Source organism: Boleophthalmus pectinirostris, unplaced genomic scaffold (assembly GCF_026225935.1).
Source record: "Boleophthalmus pectinirostris isolate CB_2022bp ecotype Guang Dong unplaced genomic scaffold, ASM2622593v1 HiC_scaffold_6, whole genome shotgun sequence".
Taxonomy (NCBI): Eukaryota; Metazoa; Chordata; class Actinopteri; order Gobiiformes; family Gobiidae; genus Boleophthalmus; species Boleophthalmus pectinirostris.
In genome coordinates, this window is record NW_026571447.1 from 13,244,977 (window position 1) to 13,272,754 (window position 27,778).

General features: G+C 37.6%; 1 protein-coding gene across 1 annotated transcript in view; it reads left to right on the top strand.

Moving 5' to 3' along the window:
• fhl3a (four and a half LIM domains 3a) overlaps window positions 1-27,778 on the top strand; it is a 66,119-nt gene that overhangs the window by 2,629 nt on the left and 35,712 nt on the right. The window contains exon 2 of the mRNA XM_020940307.2: window positions 19,834-19,918. The gene's annotated coding sequence lies outside the window, so the exon portion shown is untranslated. The remainder of the gene's footprint in view (window positions 1-19,833; window positions 19,919-27,778) is intronic.

Sequence of the window (27,778 nt, forward strand, 5' to 3'; positions counted from 1 at the left end):
TACGTTTAAGGATTAAGGTTATTTCACAGTATGGCATTAAATGTATCTACCTGGCCAAGTTACAGGTCAGATCTGTGAAAAGGCGATGACATTCACAGTAAGAATACATGTCCTTCGAGGTAATTCTGAACATCAAAACACCAAGGCAAGTTTAATGCCATACTGTGGAACATTCCAGTCAAAGCAATCCATGTAAACAAGTGGGTGGTGCACCCTCTATCAGAAAAGTTACATTGTGCATCTTTAACATAAGTTGTGCCATGGACTCAAGCAACTCCATTGTCTTACAGATAACAAAGCAGGGTCTAAATTCATGTATTAATTCACAATAATAGCCTATGTATCCATATTAGGCTATTTTCTGATCTATGTTATAATGTTGTTTCCTCATCAAAAACATACCTGGAGTTGTGTTTTGTTTCATTCACACATGTTTAATACACAACTTTTGCGTATTTAGGCTGAGCTCTTCTCTGAAACAGAAAACGGGGTTAGTCAAACATGTGTGAATGAAACAAAACACAACTCCAGGTATGTGGCAACAGATGGGGCAACAATGTTTTAACACAATTAAAAGCTCACAAGAGTTTAACTTTTTCATTGTACATTCACCGCCATTAAAACTTCTTTAGCTCTTTTACTAAGTGTAACCCAGTGTGGTAAATAAAAGAAGAAAGAATCAGAGTCCCACAGGCTAAACTATCTCTGTCCTACCCCAGCAGCAGGAAGTGAGCAGAAGGGTGTGGAGGGTGTGGAGGGCCCCGCTGAGGTTCCCACTGTTTTTACATCATCATAAAACACTCATGACATAGATGCACTCTACCTGGTGCGTCATCCAGCCTCAGCTGATACACAGGCGTCCCTGTAAATGCTTGTGTTACAGGAAATCAATAAGAGCTTTGGCAACATCTCCACAAGATCCAAAGAGGCAAGGGGTAATCATGTAATCTGTGTTTTTCCCATTTGGTTTAAGTAAGTTTCTGTTTTTGTTTAGTTTTGTTGTACATGATTGGTTAAAAGCATGTACCCGAAAACCATGAGTCAAGAATGTTTCAATTCAAACTTTTAGCCCCACCCACTGAGTCCGTCTCTTGCTGTGATATTGCCCAATGACACAGAAACAACTGTCTGGGATCGTGTCATGCAATTGTGTCCTAAAAGTTCACCAGTCTAAGTTTAGTTTTTAGTTTTTTTCTTAGATTCTCAGATTTTACCATACAACACAAAATGTAAAAAACATTTATCATAACATGGATAAGATCAGATACATGCCTGTTAATAGTTTTTTGTTTGTTTGTTTGTTTCTTGGTGATCTGAACTATAAATAATGTATTCTTCTTTCAAGCCTTGGTCATAATTTTCATGTTAACACCATCATGCTGCTATTTTCTGCTCTGTGTTATAATGTTGTTTGTCATCCTAGAGTTTTGTTTCATTCACACATGTTTAACACATGAACACTGCATATTTAGGCTCAGTGTTTCTCTCAAACAGAAAACACCTTGTGATGTCATGTGGTGATACATGATGTGTTTATAAACTAGAAATGCTGATTTCTACAACAAAATATAAAAGGTAGTTAAGTTTCTGAGTGTACTTAGCCTTAACCTGAGAGTTCATACTTCACGGTGATTGGTTAAATCCAGCTGTCACTCAGAGCATGACAGAAGATCAACCAATAGGACGAATGGGAGGGGAAAAGTCTCTGTGTTTGAGTGCAGATCTACATTATACAGAAAAGCACTGAATCTTATGGTTTGCCATAGCAGGCCAACCTATGTACTTGATCTTACTATATAATTTTCTTACAGCTTCTTAGACTTTGACTGTAGTTTCACCATTCCAATTAACTGCCCCATGCATTTCCTGCTTGCTCAAATTTAGGTCTAGAGGGCAAGCTTCCCCCTCCTTAGGCTGTTTCACAAATCCAGACGTATTTGCTTGTATACCACAATGTATTTTGAGGCACTACCTATCCAAATATTATGTCTGTGTGGCCAATTTATTTTTTACTATATAAATAATGTAACTTCTGTCAGATTTTCTCATACACGTCTGATTTCCAGGACCTCCAGTCGCTTCCTATAGATTACACCTTCAAGAGGAATGCAGCCAGTAAAGCATCCCACTGTGCATCCTCCATTAAGCAGCTATTTTTACACTCACTGTTTGTCATAGTAACTGTCCGAAATGCCCCAGACGCCCGTCATTCTGTCCTATTTAGCATGTGGGGCACAGACACAACCACTGTCTGTATAATGTTTTTCTGTTACCTCTTTCCTCTTCCTCTCTACTGTCTCTCTGTCCACATTCTTTGGAGGACTCAGTGTTTTTGCAAAGGTTAGTCCCGCGTGGAGTCTGGATCTGGGCCAGACCCAGACTTGCATTGGGAATCACACTAAAGGAATCGGACTGCTTGTGGCTGGAGTTCGCGGTTGGGCATAATTTGAAATCGAGCCAAGAATAGCGATGAAGAAATGGTGGTCAAGTGTTTGCAGGTGCTTAGGGAGCTGGATTCAAATAAGGATCTTGGATTTTTGATCATTTGAGTCTGAGTAATAGCTTGTGTCACACTTTGGGTATGTGTGTGTTTACTCAGTGGATTACACCATGTTGAGTGATAATGACTAAATACAGATGGTCAATAGGTGAATGCAGTGGGGTTTTGTATTGTGCTGTTACATGTATGGTAGTTTTACTGGAAACCTGGAAAGTCTAACTTCATAATATACTGTATTCACTGCTTTTGTTGCTTAGGGGATGTAAGTGGCACTGTATGAGGCAAATAATTCCTTAATGTGTACAGTACCTTATACAAATATGGTATATGATTGATACATTCTTGTTTGGACAGAGGAAGCTAAGAAAAGGAATCTGACATCTCTCCATTTATTTGGACATGAAACACTTATAACTGACTCAAAAAAAAAAAAAAAAATCAGTAAGATTTTGTACAGTATACTGTATAATTTTGTGTTATCCCTCAGTCATTCAGGTAGGATTCACAGCAAAGGGGAAATACAATTCTGTCAAAGAGTTTGTCCATTTGACAGAACTGATTGATTTTCTCCTTTGCTATACTGTACACACTGACTCTCCCTTTGATAACATTACAATGGAAGTAGTTACAATGCAAGTATATTTAACAATAATTCATGACAATTTATAAAATATACAATTATAAAATCATGTTAAAAATAAAATATGTAAATGTAACTTAATTCAGTCACATACCCACCTCACACTGTAACTGAGCATAGTAATATAAACCTGTTTAAGGATTATCACATCTCATCTGACAAACTCTTACACCACAGTTCCCTGTAGCCATGTTTTTTCAGTTGTCTCTGTGCTTTCCCCTGGTGCCCCCCCTCCTTTCTGCAAGACGGGTAGGGGGTGCGCGTGGCTGGCTCAGGAGTGCGTCTGCATTCCCTCTGAGGGGGAAGTGACCCTTGGGTGCCTGTGCAGGGACCAGGGCCAGGTGCTGTGCTGCCATTGTGAGAGCGCACTGCAGTCAGCTTCCTCAGTGGAACGCTCTGTTAGTAAAATGTCTGAAACTCTATCCTCTGAAGAAGGGCCCCATGGGAGGTAATATGCCCCCTCACCAGCCACTCATCATGCCTCACGCTTCTTTTCGGTTTTGCATCAAAGTAAGATAGGTGAAGTTAAAGGTCCTGTATTATGTGAATTTGACTCTTGTGAGCTTTAAGCCAGGTTTGAATGTTGTTACCTTATCAAAAACATACCTGGAGTTGTGTTTTATTTCATTCACAAATGTCTGTAATCCTGCATTATTACTGTGTCTACATCTCCATCTGTGAAGTGGTAGTTAACAGATACCTTTTACCTTTTGTTCAGCTGAAATGCTCCAAATGATTCTAATGAAGGTGTATGGAGTTTAAAAGCACAGTGGAGCACTTCCTGTGGTAACACATGACAGCACAAGATGGAACAGGTTGCTTTCTGTTTGAGAGAAGAACTTAAATATGCACGGTTTGTGTGTTAAACATGTTTGAATGAAACAAAACTCCATGTATGCTTTGATGAGGAAACAACATTATAACATAGATCAGAAAATTGCGTTAAAAAAAGTGTAATATGGGCCCTTTAACTAAAGGATACTTCAGTGGATATTGGCTATGTTCAAAAAGTGCTACAACAAGGGGAAATTGATTGCAAATGTTTTTATAGCTAATTCCACTATATATTTTAAATTCATACCAGCTTTTCTTATTTAGTCATTATTTGTTTTAATTAAAAAGGGACAGAACAAATCTTTAGGCTTTTATATTTGAATACACTCACCACAAGGAAACTGGGACTAAACCTGAAACTGAACCTGCATAGTCCAGGATTAAACAAGAACTAAACAGGGATCAAACCAGGAAGTATATATGCAAACTAAGGAAATATCAAGTTCTAATCTTTTGAATTTTGTTGAATGTCAACATGTTGACTTAGTGTGACTATTTTTATAATGTTAATTGCAGGCCACAACCAAGCTATAGTCGTTTGTAATGGTAAACATACACCACCAAGTATTTGAATCAGGTTAACATAAATACAAGCCTATTGTCAATTTTTCTTTATTCTTTTTTTCTTTCTTTCTTTCTTTTTTTTTTTTTTTTTAGATTTTTGTTTTGTTTGCAGACAAGAAACATAGAGACAAGACAAAAATAATACACTACAAAATAGAAACAAAAAAATACAATACAAAAAATATATACAGAAAGAATGCATCTGTTACTACCTCTTGCTAGTACTGAAGTTGCTTTAAAGATGCACAGTGCGACTTTTCTTTGGGAGGGTACGCCACATGCAAGCCTCCATGTAGAATGTAGATGTGCTTAATTGTTCAGCGTGGAATGTTTCACGGTACGGCATTAAACTTATCTGTATGGAGGCAAGCAGGTCAAGGTACAGTTCACACAAGAATGCGTGTTCTTAAAGGTATTTCTGAACAATAAAATCACCTCTAATGAAACAAAGGCTGAATAGCCTTTTAATGCCATACTGTGGAACATACCAAGCAAAGCAATAACATCTCCACCTGAAAAAAAAAAAGTGGCATACCCTCCACCAGAAAAGTTACACAGTGCACTTTTAAACATATACACATCCTCAATCACTATCCACCTATTAATTGTTATCCCAGAATATTGTTTAGCTGGAGTGGACACAGAGTTATAGCAGGAGTTTAATAGTGCAATAAGTAAGTGGCTGTCTGCTAATGGGGTCATTACATTCTTTTAGGGATACAATTACAGGTCCATACCCAGCACTTACCTGCAGCTCTCAAAGCCAGGGCTGCTTTCAAAGGAAATGCCATCTTGTAAGCTTCCAATTGCATCTGTCTTATAAACACACACTTACTGGTTTAATACAGGGTAATTGCAGTTTATAGAAGAGAATAGCAAGACTTCACTTACCCCAGCAGGTCTACTCAATCCATTACACTTACTCTGGTACAAACAATGCTACTACTTTGAGATCTGTGGTAAAGGAGGAGGTCGTAGATCTCGTAGATCTACGTTTGTGTCTTTTTGCAAGTGTGTGTGAGTGCCACCAAATCACAAACCATCAAAGTTTTATTAGAGTGGTTATAAATGAACAGGCTGTTAAAGAGCCCATATTACGCTATTTTCAGATGTATGTTATTATGCTGTTTCCCCATCAAAACATACCTGGAGTAGTGTTTTGTATCATTCACACATATTTAACACACACATACTGCATATCTAGGCTCTGGTCCAACTCCATACACCTTCACTAGAATCATCTGAATGATTTCAGACTTGGAATTTCCAATCTCTAAGCAAAAGGCAAAAGGTAACTGTTAACTTGAAAACTACCTTTTCATGACAAGAGAGCATTTTGAGCTTTGCAGATTTAGACTGACCAATAATAAAAGGTTACTCAAACATGTGTGAATGAAACTAAACACAAATCCAGGTATGTTTTTGACAAGTTAACAACATTCAAACATGGCTTAAAGTTCACAAAAGACAATTTTGCATTATACAGGACCTTTTAAATAGGTCTATATCCCTTCAATCCACAGTAGACACATCAATTCAGAAGGCATATCCCTCATCTGTTATCATGCCATTCTTTCTTTGTTATTAAGATTAATTATGATTGGTTCAAATTGAATCACATTGGTGTTATTAAGAGATTAGGCCTGTCACAGCAATTACTACTACATAACAGTCAACGCATTTCTGGGGCTCAATTCTTATCAGTTTTGTACATTTCTTTCATTCTTTATATTGTTGCTAACTTTTCTCAATTTTTTTTGTAGTACGATAAGATTTGAGGTGCAGAGAGTGAACTTATGACTTATGACTCTTTTTCAACACTAACTACTGACTAAAGTTTTATAGCATGCTTTAGGGTTATTACTGACAGACTAATAGTGACTTAATGCACCAATCCTACTGGTACTGGTACATCAGATGTCAGTGCTGATACTGAAAAATTTGATATATCTGATATCAGCTAATATTCTGGTTGAACATATAAATTGTAATAAGACTGTAATATTTACTGGTCATGGTCAGCCCAAAAAGTAAAAAGTATCATAATGTTTGAATTTTCCTTTATACAAAGCTTTTTCTGGAGTTACTTGTGAGATAAATAACAGTTACATAACACATTTCTCTCAGTTCTGTCATATTTTATTTTTGTGTAAAATAAATAAATGTTCCTTTGGGAGATACTTAAAGCTACAGTATTGAAATTGGCATTGGAACTGAAAAAGCTGGATCAAAGCATCTCTTGTACTTTTCTTGCTTGTACAGGTTATAATACAAAAAAAGCCACCAGGCATTTTGGAAAAATAAACAAAATATTGGAGCTTCTTTTTGTAAAATCTTACAGAAGTATTTATTCATATAGTTAACTGCTAATATTTGTACAGACATGACTATACTTTTATACTTCTATACTTTACCAATATAGCCCACCAAATGTACAGTACATTGTCTGAAAATTAAGATAGCCAGACTTGTACTATATCATACCACAGTTTATGTGCAGTCGTGGAGATTCATGCTGCGTCATCATGTCTTCTGCGTTCACTCCAGTGACTCAGACCACAGCTCTGCCATGGCCTTAAGGTACCTGCATGTGCCAGTGAATCACCATGTACATATGATGCTATTGGTATGCTAGTTACTAAGTGTTCTATTAAACCTGGTCCTGCTTGATTTATACTAGATAAGCTTATTCCCAATTCCTGGAACAACCTTGGCTAACTTGATTAAAGAGAGGGTCTTACGCAAAATCGGATTTTTGGAGCTTTGTGCCATTTTATAACATTGTTCCCTCATCAAAAACAAGCCTGAAGAGGATTTAGTTATTGTCCATACATGTTTGAGTAATTTAGCAATCTTTTCCAATCCCTATTTGAACCTTCCTTACCCTTAGTAGCAGGATCCTATCCAAAGTATCAACAATACTCTACAACTTCACAAACCTAATGTGATCTGCCGTATTTTCACTAGCAAAATGCAAGTTGATTGTGTTGTGATAGCGCTCTGAAGGGGGAGTGACTTAACACAGCGAGCAAAGGGAGGGGAGACTCAGAATGTCAGAAATGAAATGGAAATGAATGATGTTAATATGTTGCTTTTGGAGAATGTAATTAATAACATCTAATCTAACATTTTTACTTTTTAGTGTATCAACTATGCCTTAAATCTCCAGCAGAGGCTAATATTTTGTTTTGGTCGACCAGCTGCCTAAAAACTGCACACAAAGCTTCATGTAACACTTTAATACAAAGCGATAACTGCAGAAAACATGACTACACATATCTTTTACAGTTTTGTGGTAAAACAGGGGCTGTGGGTGAGTTTTCAGCAAATGAAAATAACATAATATGAAGGAAAAACTCAAAACCTGCCCTACATATTGATCCAAAAATATTGACAGAGCTCATCCATCATTGGTTTCTCTAAGATTCTAAATAATTGGTATCAGCATCACCCATGAAATAAAACAAAACATATCAGTCGATCTCTACCCCATAGTGTAATACCCCCTCTCTGAATAAAAATATGCAAGCTCTACTTTTTCTCTTGGTTTTGGGTTAAAAAGATGAATTTCTGACTAAATTGTTCCATTCCACAAAGGGAGTACCACTGCAGATAGCCATAAATAAGAGTGACACGTGGGTATTTAGTCAGCAAAGCGTCAATTAAACTAGTCATAACAAACAGAAAAGTATGAGGGGGACTGGGGAGACAGACCAGCTGAAATTTTATGGACAAATTGCGGTGGTTTTCTACAAGTGGTAATGGTGTAATGTGAATTCATATAATCAATGGGTATGGTGGGCTGTGGTTAATGGCTAAATCATAGGATAGCCTATAGTTAACAGAAGTGCAAGAATGTGAGGGGAAAAATACATTCTCGGGTTAAGGAGGTGTGTAATTTCATCTTAATTCGCCAGGATAAAAAGAAAGATTAGGGCAGCTCCGTAGTCTTCATGTGAGAGGAAAGAGATCATCGTCTTTAATAGTGTCCTTTAATCAAGCAGCAAACCACAAAACTGAGAAACCACCAGGCTGTTGTGCATGGCAAGCAGAACAAAGTGAAAAATCATCAGAGCTAATATTACTACTGTAGTCGGAATTTTTATATGGCCTGAAGGTCCTATATTACACAAAACTGACTCTTGTGAGCTTTAAGCCATGTTAGAATATTGTTACCTCATCAAAAACATACCTGGAGTTGTGTTTTGTTTCATTCACACATATTTAAGTAACCTCTTATTAGCTTTTACCTTTTGTTCAGTAGAGATCGGACATTCATGAAATTATCCAAGTGATTCTAGTGAAGGTATATGGTGTTTAAACACACAGTGGAGCACTTCCTGTATAAAGTACAAGTGCTATGCCCTCTATTACTCTATAGTATGTTTGAATCATCATCATAGTTTAGTTAATTTATTTTTTCTTCGGTCAGTTAACATAATCATGAATCATATAACAGTAATCTTACACAGAAATTATGCATATCACTAAAGTTATTCTAATGACCGAAGGGCTTTAGGCTGAAGTTTTAACACTTATTTTGCTTAACCCTATTAACATATAAAACAGGATACAAGACAGCAGAACTATTTTTAGAAAACAACACAAAACTCATCTTTTATGAGTGCAGAAAAGAATATCTACTTAAAAAGAATATCTGCTTAATTCTTTTGGTATACACACCTACACAATACAGACACACAATCCAATACACGTCAATGTTCGCACACACGCGCACGCACATGCGCACACACACACACACACACACCGGCCCATGTACACATTAGTATTCATACCTATTGATACCTATCATCATCATCAAAAAACAAAAAAAACCATCATCACCACATGACATCACAAGGTGGAGCAGAGTGTTTGAGAGAAGAACTCAGCCTAAATATGCAGGATTTGTGTGTTAAACATGTGTGAATGCAACAAAACACAACTCTAGGTATGCTTGTAATGAGGAAACTACATTATAACATTGATCAGAAAACAGCGGAATCTTATTTTTTTTAACTCAGAAGTGAAATCATCCACTTAACATTTACATAATTCTGAGTAACTATCGATACATTTGTGTAAGCACTAACTCCACTTCACTCCACTCCACTACTACGTCAACTCTTCGCCAGTAATTAACCACCTACATGGAACCCAGCTAGTGTTTTTCTTTCTGCCAGACCAGTGGAGTCTACATCCTTCCCTGCGGATGTACTTCCTCCCTGTTTAATTGGGTAATATTTAGGAGTGTGTGGCATGTAGTCTTTAACCCCGCGGTGACACACAGCAGGCCTCAAACACTCTGCCCTGCGCCCAAAACGTCACCTTTCAAAACACGAAACTCCAGATACACAGGAACACGCGGCAGCAGCCATATTTCAACAGGGCCTATACTCTAAATGCCTGGGATGATCATGTAAGCTTGCTACTGCTTGTATGCAACTTTTACAATTTGCAATAACATACATCCTTACACAGTGTTTGTATGGTGTTGTAGTGTTGGTTTTGTCAGGGTATTTTCAACCAGTTACTATTTTAAAAAAGACATATTGTGCTTGAGCCTGCTATATAGTCTACGACACCCTTGGATCATTATGTTGTAAGTTACATATTTTAAATCGTAATATTCATAAAAAATGACGTAATAAAAGAAGGTAGTCTCCTAACTTTTGCGTTAGAAGACTGCAGCACCCAGTGGGAGCTAATGTCACCATAAACGTCATCACAATAATGAGCAGTGTAGCTGTTGACCCCTCCGATAGACAGCTGTAGATCACACTAGCAAGTACAGATTTTCTTTTCATTTGTAGCAAAATGACTATGCAACGCTGACAAATCCTACATGTATCATTAATTAAGAAATTAAAACTTGCGAACAAAGTAAGTTCAGAGCAGTGGGCGTATGCCAGTGACAGTGAAAATGGGGTTGATCGGCAATATGGCGTCTTTAAAATAAGTGATTAAAGACTGCACAAACATGCAAAAATCACTCCAAATGCAACTTCGAGAGTGTGGTTAAGCTCTGAAAAGTCAATTTTGCATCATAATTCTGCTTTAAAACCACATATAAACCTCCACCAAATATTTTAAAATTTTAAAGATACTATACTAGCTGTAGTACCACTCAACAAATCTGCCTATTTTAAAGACCAGTTTTAGGGATATTCTGAGACAACTTCTCTGAGCCAGTCATCAGCTATAGCAATTTAGCCTCCTTCAAGCTCAAATCCATTTTTATCAAATGACCACAGTACATTTAGCACAGCATGTTTTCATCATTATGTTAAAGCCCCATTTTCAGCCAAAAATAAACTTTAATTTTATTATTTGTGTTTTTTATAGTACTGAAAAACCTTTAAAAACATGCACCGCTAGTACAGCAGGCTTGCCTCTCCACAGATGTGACTTGTAACTTAGTGGAGGGCATACCTTCTGCCTGTCTCTATGGAGATGTTATTAAGTTACTTAAAATGTTTGAGAGAATGTCATAAAACTCATCTATACCCATGGAAATATTCAAGTGGTGTGCCCAGATCTAAATTTAACTTAAATATTGTGCAAAATGTACTCTTGAGAGTTACCTCATCTAAAACATACGTGGTGTGGTGTTTTGTTTCATTCACACATATTTGAGTAATCTTGCATTATTTTCCAAAGCTCTTCCACCATGTGATGTCATGAAGCGGTAGTTTTAAGTTAACGCCTTTTACCTTTTGTTCAGTAGAAATGGGCGATTGCAGGGCTGAAATCATCCAAATGAATCTAGTGAAGGTAGGTGGCATTTAAAAACACAGTGGAGCTGTACTACCACATGACATCACAAGGTGGAACAGGGTCTCTTCTGTTTGAGAGACCAACACAGCCTAAACATGAGGGATTTGTGTGTTAAACATGTGAATGAAACAAGACACAACTCCAGGTATGTTTGTGATGAGGAAACATTATAACATAGATCAGAAAATAGTTAATATCAACCCTTTAAGATGTTCCAGTCAGAGGGTAAATGCTCTTTAGCCTGAACCACAAACCCAAGCTGACATGGTAGACAGCTTCTTTCCTCTTAAACCAACCGCTCCATGTAAACAGTGAGCACCACAGCTCCCTCTGCTCTCCACACCTCCTCCTGTTCCAGACCCTTGTGTAGGTGCCTGCTATTGTGCCTTCTTGTTTTCTTGCCCTAGTGCCAAGAGCTTTACTGTGGACTGCTTCCCAAACTCTTAACAAGCCCGGTTCCCACATCTGCAACGAATGAAGCCAGCCTGTGACATCATGGCAGAGGAAATGGAGTCATGAGAGAGAGTGTGGGTGGATGGTAAGGTGTCAGAGCTCACTTTGAGGGCATTTCATTCAAAAGCACCCTTCTCAAGTTAGCAGTGAAGGATTTTGAAGAATTGCTGTCTTACTGTGAGAAATTCTGGTGCGATGCAGGGTGTAGGAAAAAAATGGTAAAATTCAATGGAAAGATGGCATTGACACAAAAAAAAAATTAAAATCTCAATATATAAATAATATGATATTTTGCCATTAAATGGCCCATATTACGCCATGTTATAATGTTTTTCCGCATCAAAAAACATATATGGAGATGTGCTTTGTTTCATTCATACATGTTTAATACAAATCCTGAGTTTTTCTCTTAAACAGAAAAGACTCTTTTTCAACCTGTGATGTCATGTGGTAATGCAGGAAGTGCTCCACTGTACTTTTAAACTCCATACACCTTCACTAGAATCATTTGGATGATTTTGGCCCTGGAATTGCCAATCTCTGCTAATAATGGTAAGGGGTAGCTGTTAACACAAAAACTACCACTACCTGACATCATAAGGTGGAACAGAGCAGACAGATTAATAATAAAGGATTATCTATTCATGAGTGAATGAAACAAAACACAAGTTCGGATATTCTTTTGATGAGGTAACAGCATTCTAACAGAGCTCACAATAGTTTACATGGACATAGAACCTCTCCCATGCACAGTTTTTTAGTCATGTTAATTCTTTTGTTAATTTTAGTTTCTGGTGTTCCGCATAAAAAAGCACTATTTTTTAAAACTTCTGAATGAGGAACCCTTATGTTTTTAGCGCTGGTTTGTGGTTGTTTCTTCATGTTCACAGTGTTGCAAAATACATTCCAGGAAGTAAATTGATGGAGAGTGATTTGTGGCACATCATAAACCCTTCTTATTCGATTATCTCATCTGTTGTGTAGCTGTGAGCAGGAGGAGCTCTATACAAGTCAACACTGGTCTTTACTTTTAACATTCTAAGAAGCAGATATGTTTGTTTAGAATCATTATTAATAGGATCTAACCTTTAATAGATTAATTTGTAGTAATACTTGGCTGAAAATAGAAACATAAGGAACTTAAACTTGAATGTCAAGTCTTGCCAGTTGCTACTATTGTTACTACTACTACTATTACTCTCTATAGTAAAATCATAAATAAAAGAACAATATGCAAATGTTCACAGGCAATTGGAAGTTCTGAAAATATAACAATTCCTGCAACTGAAAATGAAAATTATTGGAGTATCTAAATCAGATACTAATCGATATTAAAACTAGTATCGAAACGAGCTAGTTTTGCTACTAATAAAGTTGATTTGGATCTATTTTAGAACAAGTATAAGACCGTAGACTAGTATACACCAATCGACCACTATGGGATGACGACTGAGGGATTAGACCGCATAATAATATAAAAGGTACATTGTGTAACTGTTCTGGTGGAGGGTTTGTCACCTGCTTGTTTCTCTGAATATGTCATTACTCTGGCTGGAATGTTCCACAGTGTGAATTAAACATCACTATCATACATTAATGAAATTACATAGGGGTTTAAAGCTTAAAAATACTTAGAAAAACAGGAATATTGACTGTGAGCAATGTTGCCTCTCCACAAATCTAACCTGTAACTTGGTCTGGTATGATCTCCATGAAGACACCGGAATCGTTATTAAGTCTATTCCTTTGTATAATCAAGTTTGAAATTGGCACTGACTTCACTGACTCTTTCTAATCCTTCATACCTCCGGTATTTACCAACACTTTCTCTCCTCCATTCACAGTCGAGTGGCAGAGACAAAAGTACGCGAGGAGAGAGAGACAGGCTGAGACAAGCCAGGCCCGCTGCATGTACCGAAGTGTAAGATTTATGTCAGCCTCCAAGTACGCACATCCAACTCTATTCAACAGCCCAACCAAACAGACTGACAAGAGCACACTTGGCATGACTGGTTCATTTATTCATCTGTTCTTGAGTAAGGTCCTAGGAGAGGGGCTTTTCTTCACCTTCACTGGATCCAGCCCCAGCCCATTTCTGCTGTGCTGCAAGGAGCCTTAAATGGTAGAAAGTGTCCTTGGTTATAAAAGCTATAAAAGTACAGCACAAGATCTATAAGTGGACACTGGTGATTTGCAATAGGAAGTTATTTTAGTTTTTGTAGGTTTTTTTAAATACTGAAAGACCTTTAAAACATGCATCCTTACAACCAGGGGACTTGCCTCTCCACAGATCTGACCTGCAGATTCATAGGGGATAGGGGTGTGCAAAAATATTGAAATATCAATATATTGTATTGCCTAATGTGATGATACAGTATCAATATCGTGGGCTGCTGTATTGATATATTTCCAAGAGTATTTTTGGTATTTTACTCAATTATTTTGTTACAGTGCTACAGTTTTGTTGCTTGTGTAGTTGAAGGAAACTTGTTTATGCAACACATTTGACATTTTCACTGTTTTGATGAGTAAAATGGGTTTCATATGAACTTTGCACAAGAGGCAGTTTAACAAAGTCTTTTAGTATCATATTCATTATTTAGCCATTATTTTTATTGAACCGTATCGAATCGATTTGAAATATATCATATTGAATCAGAAGTGTACTATATCAAGATGTGTATCGTATCATATCCTACGTATCGAGGTATGTATCGTATCAGTAACTTTGTAATGATACCCAGCCCTAATAGTGGGCATAACATCTGCCTGTTTCTATGGAGATGTTACTTTGCATAGAATATAGATTATAAGTGGACACTGGTGGGGAAAAGGAGCCCAAATATTTATTTTATTATTTGTGTTTTTATAGTATTGAAAGACCTTTAAAAACATGCAGCCTTACTATCAATGAACTTGCCTCTCCACAGATCTGACTTGCTGCTTGGTGGAGGACATACCACCTGCCTATTTCTATATAGATGTTTAGAGATAGACCGTTATATTGGTTGGTCAATATATCAATATATGCCCTTTTTAGTGTATTGGCTATCTGCCTTATGTCCAGCAGAGGTCGATGTCTTGTTTTGACCTGCTGTCAAAAGCATACACATAAAGCTTTATTTGAACACCTTAGTGCAAAGAGATAACATAACAGAACATGACTACACTGCTTTCTTATCAGTTTCTAGTAAAATATTATGTAATTAAGGCAGTAATTAATTTAAAGTTCAGAATTTGAGTAAAATAATCTAAATCTGGCGTACATATCACACCAAAATTATTGCCAGAGTTTATCGACCAGCAGTTTCTCTGGATGATAAATATGGGTATCAGCAACGGCCATGAAAAAAACAAACAGCATATATTGGTCTCTATTATGATTACTTTGCATAGAATGTTCCAAAGGCATAAAATCATCTATCTCCATGGCAACGTGCTAGTGGCGTGCCAAAATACGGCGCCTTAAATGGTAGAAAGTGACTTTGGTTAGACAACAATAGAAGTACAGCAGACGCTACAGATTTACAATACAAGTAAGAAAAACTCAAAAGAAAGGAACTGAACATCATTGGTATAACTTGCAATTGAGAATGAAAAGATGAAGAGAGAGTCGTGGTTAAGGGGAGCCATCATGGCCTGTGTCTGTCACCAGGCCGTCACTGCAGGGCTTAGGCAAAAACAAAAGAGCCACTTTGGAGAAGACCACAGAGGCATTGGCTTACAGAAAAATAAAACGTACTATGATCACAAATGTGCCATCTTTTGAAAGTGGATGAAATCATACCACTTCAATATTAGAGCATTTTATTGTGGTCCACTCCATACAAAGCCACACATACTTGTCAGACAAAGTCATTCACTGTCTTAGCTAAGTGGAACTAGAACACCTCCCATTGTCCCCAACTGATACTTTACAGCTCATGTCCGACCATTCCCTGGGAGTGTGAAGTTAACTGAATGCACTGCTCTCTCTGAAGCTCTGTTACTTAAGTTAGACTTAATCTGAGCTTTATTTTAGCACAGTCTGATCACAAAGCGCTGACTTGGTTGGAACTACAACAGGTGAGATGATTTGTGCTGTTAATCAAGTACCTCACATGTAAAATTACAGTCACAAGTTAACTAGCATTAGCTAGTTTTCAGTTAATTACTCTCGTCTTTTTAGTTGAAAATCGAACTCCTAAACAGGACCATTAACACTCATATTGATCTCAGACTCCTGAAAATGTGCTTTGTATTTTTATCTTGCATTTTCAGACTTCAAACATTTTTGTACATTTTTGCTATTGTGTCCAGTGTGTCATCATGGTAACTGTTGAATATTCCACCAATAGAAATACATGTCGAACACCATCAGCATACGTCAAATTATCAATTGCATGTAGGCTTCATTAGGATATGTCAATCATAATCCAATTTCAGGATTCTCAAAATATATAGAGAGCAATCAGAATTATATAAATTATATTAATTTTAAAGGACTTGTATCTGTTTTTCAGAGTCAGAATAAGTCAGCTGTGTACTGCACTTCCTGTATTACCACATGACATCACTCTCAAACCCTAAAATATGCATAGTTTGTGTTTTAAACATGTGAATGAAGAAAAAAAAAAAAAAAAAAAAAAAAAGAGGAAACATATAACACTATAAAATGAGGAAACCTATAACATTACACACACATATAACACATAATACCTAACACATAGATCAGAACATAGCATAATCTTTGAAACCAGTCAAATTTTACTGTTAGCCATCCACCCTCGAGCCAAATAAATATCTTAACACATTTTACCATAAAAGCAAATGGTATTACAAAATGTTCTATTTTAAATAAATTATTAAAATCAGCTTGGAATATAACTTTGTGGCTTTTCTATCAGCCTATTAAACCATTATTCTCACCACAAAAGCATTAGCTAAGAAAAATCCCACCCAGCCCATCATAAAATTTAAATGAACCAAAATGCGTGAAAACCAGATTTGCACTAATAGGCCACCATTAGACACTTGTAAATGCCATGTGTTAGAAAGAAATCACTACTTCTATACAATGTTTACTGTATTCCTTTCAGAAATCTGGTAAACACCCTTTAACAGTTTCCCCCATCTAAACCCGGCATACGTTAGCAATTCCCTTGTTTCTTTAATGGGCCCAAACAGTGAGCTTCAAACGCAACCACATCCAATGCTGGCAATGGAAATGAGATCAATGGCTGAAATGGGGGCCAGACGGTGAGCCAAACACAGACTAGGGGCCAATGACACAGGCTCTATGATTTCACTGTGGTGGTATTCGACCCCCCCTTTGAAAAACCCCATCCCTCATCCCATCACACGGATCGAGTAAGTGGAAAATGTCTAAGCTTTTGGTGATTGCTTGAGAAGGAAACTGCTGGGAGATGATGCTAGTGTCGAACTTACGGTGATTTGTCAAAAAGTTGGTGTTTTTTTCTGTGTGGTGGATTGAAGCCTTCATCTTGTGGCAATGTGGTTACAGTGGGTTTTTGCATGGGCCAATTTACAATATATTCTATGGCTTTATGTGGGCCATTCAATCAAAAATATGAACCTGCAGTTTGAGTTTTCAAATACTAACAAGTAATGCCAATTCTATGTTCATTTGGTTTTCTGGGATTAACTGTATGCAAATAACCGTGTAACTAGAGAGAGATGGATATATCTGTTGGCCGATTTAGTCCTTTCAGCATATTCACTATCGGCCTTAAATCTCCAGCACATTTTGTTTTGGGTGTCCTACTGCCTAAAACTACACTGCTCTTATAGGTTAATGGTAAAAAAAAGACAAAAGTGAAAAAATGCATAGCACATTCAGAGGGCCGATGTCCAAAAGCTCTTGTATTTTCAAAATAATGTTTCGGCAAAAAAAGCCTTCATCAGATAGTTTTCTTACTTTGGACCACAGCAATGACAAATAAGGCCTGTGGGTGAGTTTGTAGTAAATTGAAATTACATAATTTGGGGGAGAAAATCATAATCGTCCCTATATATTGACTCAAAAATATTGGCAAAGCTTATCAGCTATCTGTTGCCCTGGATTCTAAATAATCGGCATCCGCATTGGTCATGAAAAAAAACTATAATTGTTGACAACATGTAACCTCACAACCCCCATTCGAAAAAAAAAAAAATATGATTGTTTGGTCTTTTGTGTACATGGATTAATTAACAGAGCTAGCAAAATCATAGCCAAGCTGGTGTCACCTATGCCTCCGCTCAATTTAATTTCTCTCCAGCGACTAGGTCAGGAATCGGAATACACTAGACGGTTTGCAAGAACCCCGGAAGCTGTAGACTGTTTACCGGCCAATCAGCGAAGAGCTGTGAAGCCCTAACGTCAAACTCATGCGCCTGTCTGGGTCCCTTTTGTGGTACAGCACAACTGTAAACAAAGCGGTTGAGATGGATGTAGACGAAGCCATACATTCTGTGCTGGCAACGATTCCTGAGATCAAGCTTTAAACCTGAACAGAGAGAATGTTTGTTGAATCCTACAGGATTTGATGCATTATTTACGTCACGACCAAATAGCAGCAATTGGTTAAATAAAAAAGTACCATCGAGAGAACAAATCCTAATGCCATGTTCCACGACGTGAAACCGGCAGATGAATCAGGCCATCAAAATCAGGCTTTTTGCTGAGAATGTAAATAGGTAACTAGTTTCCCAATAGAAATATCAGTACATCTGGTTTTGTTGGTAGAACTGTTCTGATTGGAAAGTCAAGTGATCAATCTCTATTTTCACTGCCTATTTACTGCTGTTGTAGTCTTGGGCAAGGCTCTTCATGGCTCTTGTTGGTATACTTGTTTGCATTTCTAGTGTTTATAATGTAGTCATAAGATATACATTGTCTGCATTCTTGGCACTTACTTATAATATGTAGAACACATGCCCAAATTATTACCTAGAATAAGTGAAAATGTATGAATCGAATATATTATTTTGTGCGCAGAAGTGAATTGGCTAGTTCACAAACCACCCATGAACACTGTACCAAAAAGAACGAAACGGCAATAGACCGTAATGGAAATCTATATAAATCTTTCTATGGTAAGCACATGCATTTTTCCACACTTTACTGCCCCGTGACCCTACACAGCACCGCATATAGCTGTTAAATTTATACCCTGCGTGACCTTAATGTACACTGTATTTGATCAATGCACCGGTGTGGAGCTTTAAGTACCGGAATCTGTTTATTTTCACCTCTCTTTTTTTCTTCTTCTTCACCTAAACACGAAACCTTTAGAGGCGGGGGATAGTCACGCAAAACGGGGTCAGGCTAGCAATCTGGTTAATAGATTGAGAGAGATAGAAGCATCCGCAACATAATTCAACCAGCGATATCAGTGTTTACCTGAGCACCTGTTTTCTTCAGGCCAGTCCATTTAACAACAGAGTATAGGGACTTGTTTGCATTTTATCACACGTAATGAATTAGACGGGGATGACGAATGGTGTTTTGCATGGGTGCATGATAAAGAGATCCCATTGGGTGACACAGGGAGATAAGGCTTTGACGGATTGCAGGGCTCTTCTGGCAAAGTCAAGAAACTATAGAAACTGTAGTACTGGAGAACTTGCGGATCTCCTTGTGGCTTGAAGGAAATAGAGATAAAGGTATTTGGATGCAGTGTAAAAGGATCTGTTGAAAAGATCTAATCAGGGGTTTGGAGTAGTTATTTGTGGTTGGTTACTATGACTAATACCACTACTATTATTACTAGCAGGAATTTTTTTGAAAGAATGAAAGCTATTTTAATTTGCTTAGTGAAAAATTATTGAAATAGCCTATATTTTGTTTCAGTAGCCCTACATATGATTGTTTTTGTTTTCTTGGAAGTGTAATATTTATTTAGAATTTGCTTGGTTTAAAATGATTAAAGTACATTTTGCAGGATTTCAGTCACATGATTTGTTTTCCTGTTATGGTCGCCATCTTGAGGTCTTTGAGGGAATTTTGTATTGCTATGGCAGTGGTCCTAATATTTTATCACAAGGAACAAGTCTACAATATTTTTTCTTGTGTTTTTTATAGGTTTGGTGTTATAGGAGTTCCACACTAACTGGTCTCTACGTATACTGGGTGGTCCATTACAACAGACCAAGCCAGAGGCCAAACTGTAAGTACAAAATGCATTAAATATTATTGCACACATCACTTATATCACTTTAATATTCTTATTTCAAATGCTATTACTGGTAAACCAATTCATTTATATATAATTTTGTGTATTTGTCCTATAGCTTCAAATGTATTTTTCATACTGGTTTAATATCTTTTTGAGTTAAGAGGAGCACACACGCAGTACTTCTTAAAATGGTAACTCAAAACCTACTATGTTTGAGATTAGTGTTCATTTGTGGCGGTGTTACATCATTCTTTCAAGACAGGTATCAGTTAAAGATAAAAAAGACCTATATGTAAATTTATAGCGTGTGTGTGTGTAGGCTGCAGTGTTTTTCTTCCCATTTCCCTTTCAAGTCAAGGCCATACCTCCTGTGTGTAGTGTTTTATGATATAGCCTTTTACAATAAAGGCTTTCCCTCCTTTGAAAATACTACCCAGAATAATTTATGGCTCTGAGTACATGCTTTTATCTGGACAAGCCTTGGTCCTTAATCCCAAATGAGAACATGGTACTTCTCAGGACTGCGATGAACTCAAGGACTCTTATACAATTTGCACTAATCTTGAGGAGATATAGGATTTCTCAGATTAATAACTCCTTTGTAAAAAAATTGTTTTTTGTTTTACCATCATCTCAGAGGGACAGCAGTCACTTTTGTTGTGTCCTTAGGCAAGACACTTCAGTAACATTGCCTAGGCGGAGGCTCTGGGGCTGATGGAGCAGATTGGCAGCCCCGCTTCTGTCACTCTATCCCAGGACAGCTGTGACTAAAAGTAGTTTACTACCACAGATTAAGGAATGAATTAATAATACAAAAACTTGTAACGTAACTTGGAGTGTCTACATTTTTTTACATTTGCCCCTAAGGTTAGAAGATAAATAGAATATGTGCCACTCATGTAAACATTTCTTTGTGTGACTGATGGTGTTTAGAGCATCTACAAATGCTACGAATGCCAACCATGTCTATCTTTACCATAATATATTTATGGCTACAAGAAGTTGCAGAAGTAGTTAACACCTACTTTTAAAGGTGCATTGTATACCTTTCAAATGCTTATCTCCATGGCATGTTATTGTTTTGTTAGGAATCTTTTACAGTATTGCATTAAACTCTTCTATCTTCATGGAGACCAAACCAGACCAAGGTATCTATGCAGAGGCAACCCCGCTCACAGTCAGAATGCCTGTTTTTCTAGGTATTTTTGAGCTGTGAAAGCAGGTGAATCACCCCCACCCAAAAGGTTACATAGTGCACCTTAAAACAAAGTTAGTTCCTAGTCAATCTGCACCATATTCCATAAATGATACTGTTATCTTGATTATACAAAGTGGTAGTTGATACAAAAATCCAAGCTACTCTTTTATTTTCTAATGTTCAATATAATGTGTCATGCAAGGTTGAAATTCAGCATAACACACAGACAGTCATAAAAATAGGTGGAAACATTGCGAGAGGGTCTGCTTCACGTCAGCTTGATTTATGAACACCTTTGGACACCTTTCCAGCTCTGGGTTTGTTGTATATGAGGCACATTCTAGACTGCAAGAATGCCTCACCTCCACAACCCCATTAAAATAACCAGTCTGCCAATAGGCCTGTCACGATAACAAAATTTAAAGTGCAAAATATTGCTGAAGTGAGTATAAATGATAATTTTGAAACAGAACAAATCAAGAACAGATTTAAACCATAAAACCATACAACTATTCTATGTATGCAATATTGTTAAAAAATACCATCTGCAATAAAAAAAATAGCTGAATGAAACTGTTAAGTTCTTGTAATGAGTCATAGAATTTACAATATCAATCTTTTATGGCATAAATATCATCATATAGCCAAAAAATAACCACAAATTTAGTGCAAAGAAAAAGTAGAGACAATAAATACTGACCCTCCCCAAAAGCTTTCAAATATTGAACAATAAGTCTAGCGATGCACCAATGCTGGTATCAAATATTGGCACTAATCCAGGAAAATTAGCTGGATCAGGTATTGATTCCATGATATAAGTTCAGCCAATATCCTGCGAGGGCCTTGTGTTGGATTTTATAAGACTATTTACTGGCAGATTTTGGTCTAGAACCTTTATATTGTTTCATACAAAGCTGTTCAGTAGTTATCTGCCGGAATAGTAACACAACTGGGTACATTTTGTAGTAAGTTAACTGTGTGTTTTTTTGTTTTGTTTTTTATGCTTTTTTCAATCTTTACACTTTCATTGGTTAATATCAGATCTGACAGATACCAAAGCAGTGTCGTAACTGAAAAATGTAGATTGGTGCATCGCTAGATACGTTGTTATGATTATTGTGTCGTTAAGCCATTGTGATTATCGTGACAGGCCTACAGTCAACCTTTGTAACCAGTCGACACCACCCCCAAACCAGAATGAGCCACTATAGCAGCTGTGGACACGTGACCTAACCTCCAGGCTGGAAAAGAAGGTGGACTTGGGGATTGTAAAATTAGGTCAGGAGAGATCTGTTCCTATGCACTCCTCCTCTCTCACTTTGCCTCAGTCAGCAGAATCGTCAGGGGAACTTTGGAGTATCTGCAGCGGTCCTTAAATGGAAACCGATTTGATCATTCCTAGATTTCCACAGCCATGACATCATGTTTGAGTTAACGGTCCGTGCAGTCACAATGTGGAGAAGAATGCACTGGGTTTGGTGCACAGTAACAAGGGATATATGAATGAAATCTGTGTAAGCCATTTTCATATATATTATTGTGTTGTACCCAAGTTGGTTACTTTACTTCAATGGTATTAGCAGTCTTCCTGTTAAGAGTTGAAAATGGTATCAGTAGGATGGTAGTCACATTTTTTGTCACAAGAATGGGGTGAATGGAAAAAATGAAGTCAATAATTGTAAAGTAATTCTGATGTAGCATATTACAGTATATTTATACATATTATACATATTATAGCTGAGCTGATGTAATGTAATCCCCCATTCTTCCAGGAGTGGTCCATGGTAGTATTTGCATTTCTCAGAAAGTTTCCAAACTTTTTTTTGACTCTTTCATCCTTTGTTTGTTGTTTAAAGGTGTGAGTCCACCAGGGTTCTGCTTATCTCCGTGGAAATGTTATTGCTTTGCTTGGAATGTTCCTGAGTATTGCAATAAACATATCTATCTCCATAGTGACAAGCATACACCAGAAAGAAGTTGCATTGTGCATCTTTAAGCTATTCACGCTACTACACCTACGTTTATTTATAGTTTTTCCTTGTGTTTTATACAGACTACATGTTTTACTAGGACTACAGCAGGCTGTGATTTAATGTTAGCGTAAGTGGTATCTTCAGTGGAACCTTGAAACCTCTTCTATTTGTTTAACTATGAAGTCATGTTTAATATTATGATCAACTGAACCGTACTGAGATCCTGAGCTTGTATGAAGAGTGTGAGGAGTAATTATCCTCTGCAGGAAGTCCCCACAAAGATATCCAAACAGAGCATATGTGTGTGTGCAGCTGCCCGTGCATTGTCCCCGTCTCGTCGGATAGATGTTTATTTTCCTGTTTGATCCTCAGCGCCTGCAGCCGGTGTGTGTGTGTGTGTATGTTGTGTCAGGGTGCCACTTGTCTTCCCCATTGCACGCTCTGGTCTTTGTTTAAATATAAAACACTATTCTTTCTTCTGGCTGTTGTGGAGGATGTGTGGAGGTGTTTGGCCCATAATGTGTGATTGTGTGTGTTGTGTATAGCTGGTTGTAGCTATTTTTGTAAGCGCTAAAGATATTGAAGGAAATGAATGTGCACAGGTGTTAAACTGCAAACTTGGAGTGGAAACTGAAAGGCAGATGGTTGTTTACTCTACTAGGACTGTTATGAATAATTTGCTGTATCATTTTTCTTTATTACACAAAATTGATTCATGTTAGCTTTTAGCCACATTATAATGTTGTTGCCTCCTCAGAAACTTTCCCAGAGTTGTGTATTGTTTCATTCAAACATGTCTGAGTAATCTTGGTATATTAGTTTTTCTACATCTCCAAAGCTCAAAATGCTCTGTTCCACCTTGTGATGTCATGGACTGGTAGTTTCTCAAGTTGCCGACTACTTTAAGTAAAGACAGGCAAATCCAGGGCTGAAATTAGACAAATGAGTCTATAAACTGTTGCCATACCAGCTTGTCAGAGCCTGATCCTGTAAGATCTCAGAAGTTAAGCAGAACTGGGCCTGGTTAGCACTTGGATGGGAGACCACTGGGAAAATCAGGTGCCACAGTGGGGCACCAGTCACAAAAGCCGTGGCAAGGCACTTCACCCACATTGTCTAGTATGAAAGTGAACTGTGCGTGAGTGTTGGGATGGTAGTTGGAGGGGCTGATGGCGCAGACTGACAGCCTCGCTTCCATTCAGTCAGGGCAGCTGTGACTACAATAGTAGCTGACCACCACTGAATGTGAAGTTAATGAAAGCTTATTACAGAGCTTTGAGTGTCCAGAAAAGCACTATATATATTACTGATGCATTATTCATTATTTCATTTTAATTGAATCTGAGTTTCAACTTTGTAGTATAAATAAGTTTGTTTTTTTCCTTTCCAAGAGACATATTATTTTGTTTTAATTTGTTAATAGCCTTGACTGCTGTCCTAATGTTTCATCATTCTGAAACTCTTGGAATATAAGGAAAGCTGTTAGTTATTGAAAGACAGTATACTGAGCATTTGTTATGCCTTGAAATGTTTGAACTATCTTAAAATATAGGTAAACTTGGTGGTCACTCAAATAATATTCCAACATGGATGTCCTTTCACAAATGCCAGTACTATGCTAAATAAAGCTTTAAGGATAGGATTATATAAAAATGCAGTAGATTTTAAACATGGTACATCATAACTACAGCATAAAAAAATTGTCTGTCTGTGTCTCTATTTTCCACCACTACTCCCCACAGTAAACCATTTGTATAATATATTTTGGCATGTTTTATTATGGATGCCCTTCCTGAAACAATATAAGCTATATTCGGGAAAATGGAACAGATCTGGCATGTGTTTGAATCTATATATAATGTAACCATTTGAACTTGTGAAAGTCCTATATATAGGTATTAAGTTCTGCTCCGAAATGGGCCATTAATCTAGCCATAAATGAAGGAAAAATATGAAATAACGTACAGAAAATGTCCACTTTTATTACCCCTATATCGTTGGTATGCACTAACTATCCAAGTTCATAATTCTTTACGTTTCTAAACACTGTATTAATACAGCTACTCTGTCTCTCATAAAACTACAGGTTGTGGCCTTGGTGAAAAGAGCAGGAAACTTCCCCACCAACCGCTTTATGGCCACACGACCCGAGGGCACTGTTTATATGTTACCACGGAGACCATCCTGACAAGGGGAAAATGCCTGCATATACTGGAAATGACTTCTGACATCTTCTGCTCATTGGCACATCTACATTTGATGGGTTTTTCACTATACAGAGCCTATACTGTTTTTTAATTGACCAGCCAGAACCACACGCTGTGACGAAACTTTACAAAGACAAGTCGATATGGAGCTGTGTCCTGTCTCCCTGATTACAGAGGGCTTGATTGACAGGGGGATTAACCGATCAAGAGAGGCTTTTGTGCCAAAAACAAACATGGCAAAGAATGTAAAGGACTGAGAAACAGCATGGATTTTTCCGAATCAACAATCAAAACACTAAACTATTATTCATCTCAGGTAAAAGAAGTTAAATATCTTGGAGAGGAGATGTCTTACGCATTTGAGAGACACATTAGTGGCTGTGGTTGGATCGTCTCGTGGATGGAGGTTAGCTCCCTTCTGGATTTGAACCATAGATTGTATATATAAATGGACAGAGCTAACCCGCTAGCTACCTCAATCCAAATAAGAAGTTCACATGCGGGCGCTTCTGGCTCTTTCTGACCTTGGCTCCCATTGACTTGCACTGGAATATTGTGGGCCCTCTCTCTACAACTGCTGCACTGAGCCTTGTCATTTTGGTCTTAAAATGTTTGTATTGCCCCGGCCCCGGATATAGCGGATGAAAATGGATGGATGAGTGTTTGTATTAACCCGCTCTACATGATCCTGGGCTTTTTATTTCGCTATTTGGCCTTTACAGAAATCCTATTCATAATTTAGAGCCTGTGTCCAAAATCACCCCTATAACCGTTGGCATTGCAAACTTCATTTGAGTGTGATGTCACACTGGCTTAGCCCACTTCTTTACACAGTCTATGATTTGAACAGAATGTAGAAGAGACTGGCTGGTCAGGCAATAGTATTTTGAACTGGCAGTATCATGGTTGATAATTTGCAGCTGTTTGTAAGAATGTGGCTTGTCCGCAGTACTTATAACGGCTAACACTTGGTAATGATCGCAACCGTCCACCTGTTAGCGCTAATATATTTTCGTCAGGGGATGCTGGGAAATGTATTTTTATGTCGGCGTTAACCTCAAGGTCAGGTGCCATATTGCGGCAGCCACAAGCCCATATACTCAGGATGAGGTCTAAATAATTGCTGGCAGTTGTGGCCGGAGCACAGATTGCAGAGTGCATGGCCTCGGAAACCCAAGACCATTGCAGAGCTGTCCAGACTGATTCTGCTGACTCGGCTCCATTATCGGACCACCTGTGAATGATTTGATCTTCTCTGACTGGATTTTTAAACGGCCCATATTACACCCATATTATATGCTATTTTACGCTATTTATTATAATGTTTTTTCCTCATCAGAAACATACTTGAAGTTTTGTTTTCATTCACACATATTTAACACTCAAATACAGTACATGTACGTTATTCTTCCAAACAGAAAACACTGTTCCACCTTGTGATGTCCTGTGTTAACACAGGAACTCCACACACCTTCACTAGAATAATTTGTGTAGTTTAGCCCTGGAGTTGATAAAGAACTAATGGTAAAAAATTGTTGTTCAATTGAAAACTACTACATGAGATGGGGGAAGAGAGCATTTTGAGCTTTGGAGATGTAGACAAACTAATAATAAAGGATTACTCCAACAAAACACATCTTCATGTATGTTTTTCTTGAGGTAACAATGTTCTAACATGACATAAAACTCACAAGAGTAAATTTTGTGTAATATAGGCCCTTTAAATAGTAGGGTAAGCATAGGTTTAAGAGAAGTAGCATGAACAGCTTTAGCTCTCGACTTTCTCTCAGGAGGGGAATTGTATAATGCGAGTGTCCAGCTGCAGTCGTTTTGTTCACACTTGGCATCAATATGTGTCCTCTGTTTGCATAAGGTTTTACTGTATATCGAATGGTATGTTTCTGGGGTCAATTTACTTATATTTAGCGTTATGGGAAAAACATGAAATGGCTGCTGTTAACAATTTGGACACAATGAATAGCCTATGTAAGTGAAGCAATAAGACAATATCATCATTTTAGATCAGGGGTGTCAAAACTGGAAAACTGTGCAGTACTTTTTACTGCAATTCAAGTATTTCTATCACTGTAATCTCAATAATACAACATTGTATTGTGATACAGACCTAAATTCTGTGGTCCAAATCAATATAAAAGTATGAGGCTATTGTCAAACTTACGTAAAATGCATATATTTGAAAGACTTGCTTGCATATGTGGCACCGTTTGGACACCCCTGTTTTAGATATTATTACATTCCTATGGCACTAAAAAGGTAGCCAGGCTGGCGCCACCTAGTGCCTCCGCTCAATTTCATTTCATTCCAGCAATTAGGTCAGAAATCGGAATACAGTAAATAGTTCGCAAGAACCCTGGAAGTGCGAGACCGGGCACCAGCCAATCAGCGAAGAGCCATACACTCTGTGTTGGCAATGATTCCCGAGATCGAGGATTTAAAACTGGAACAAAGACAA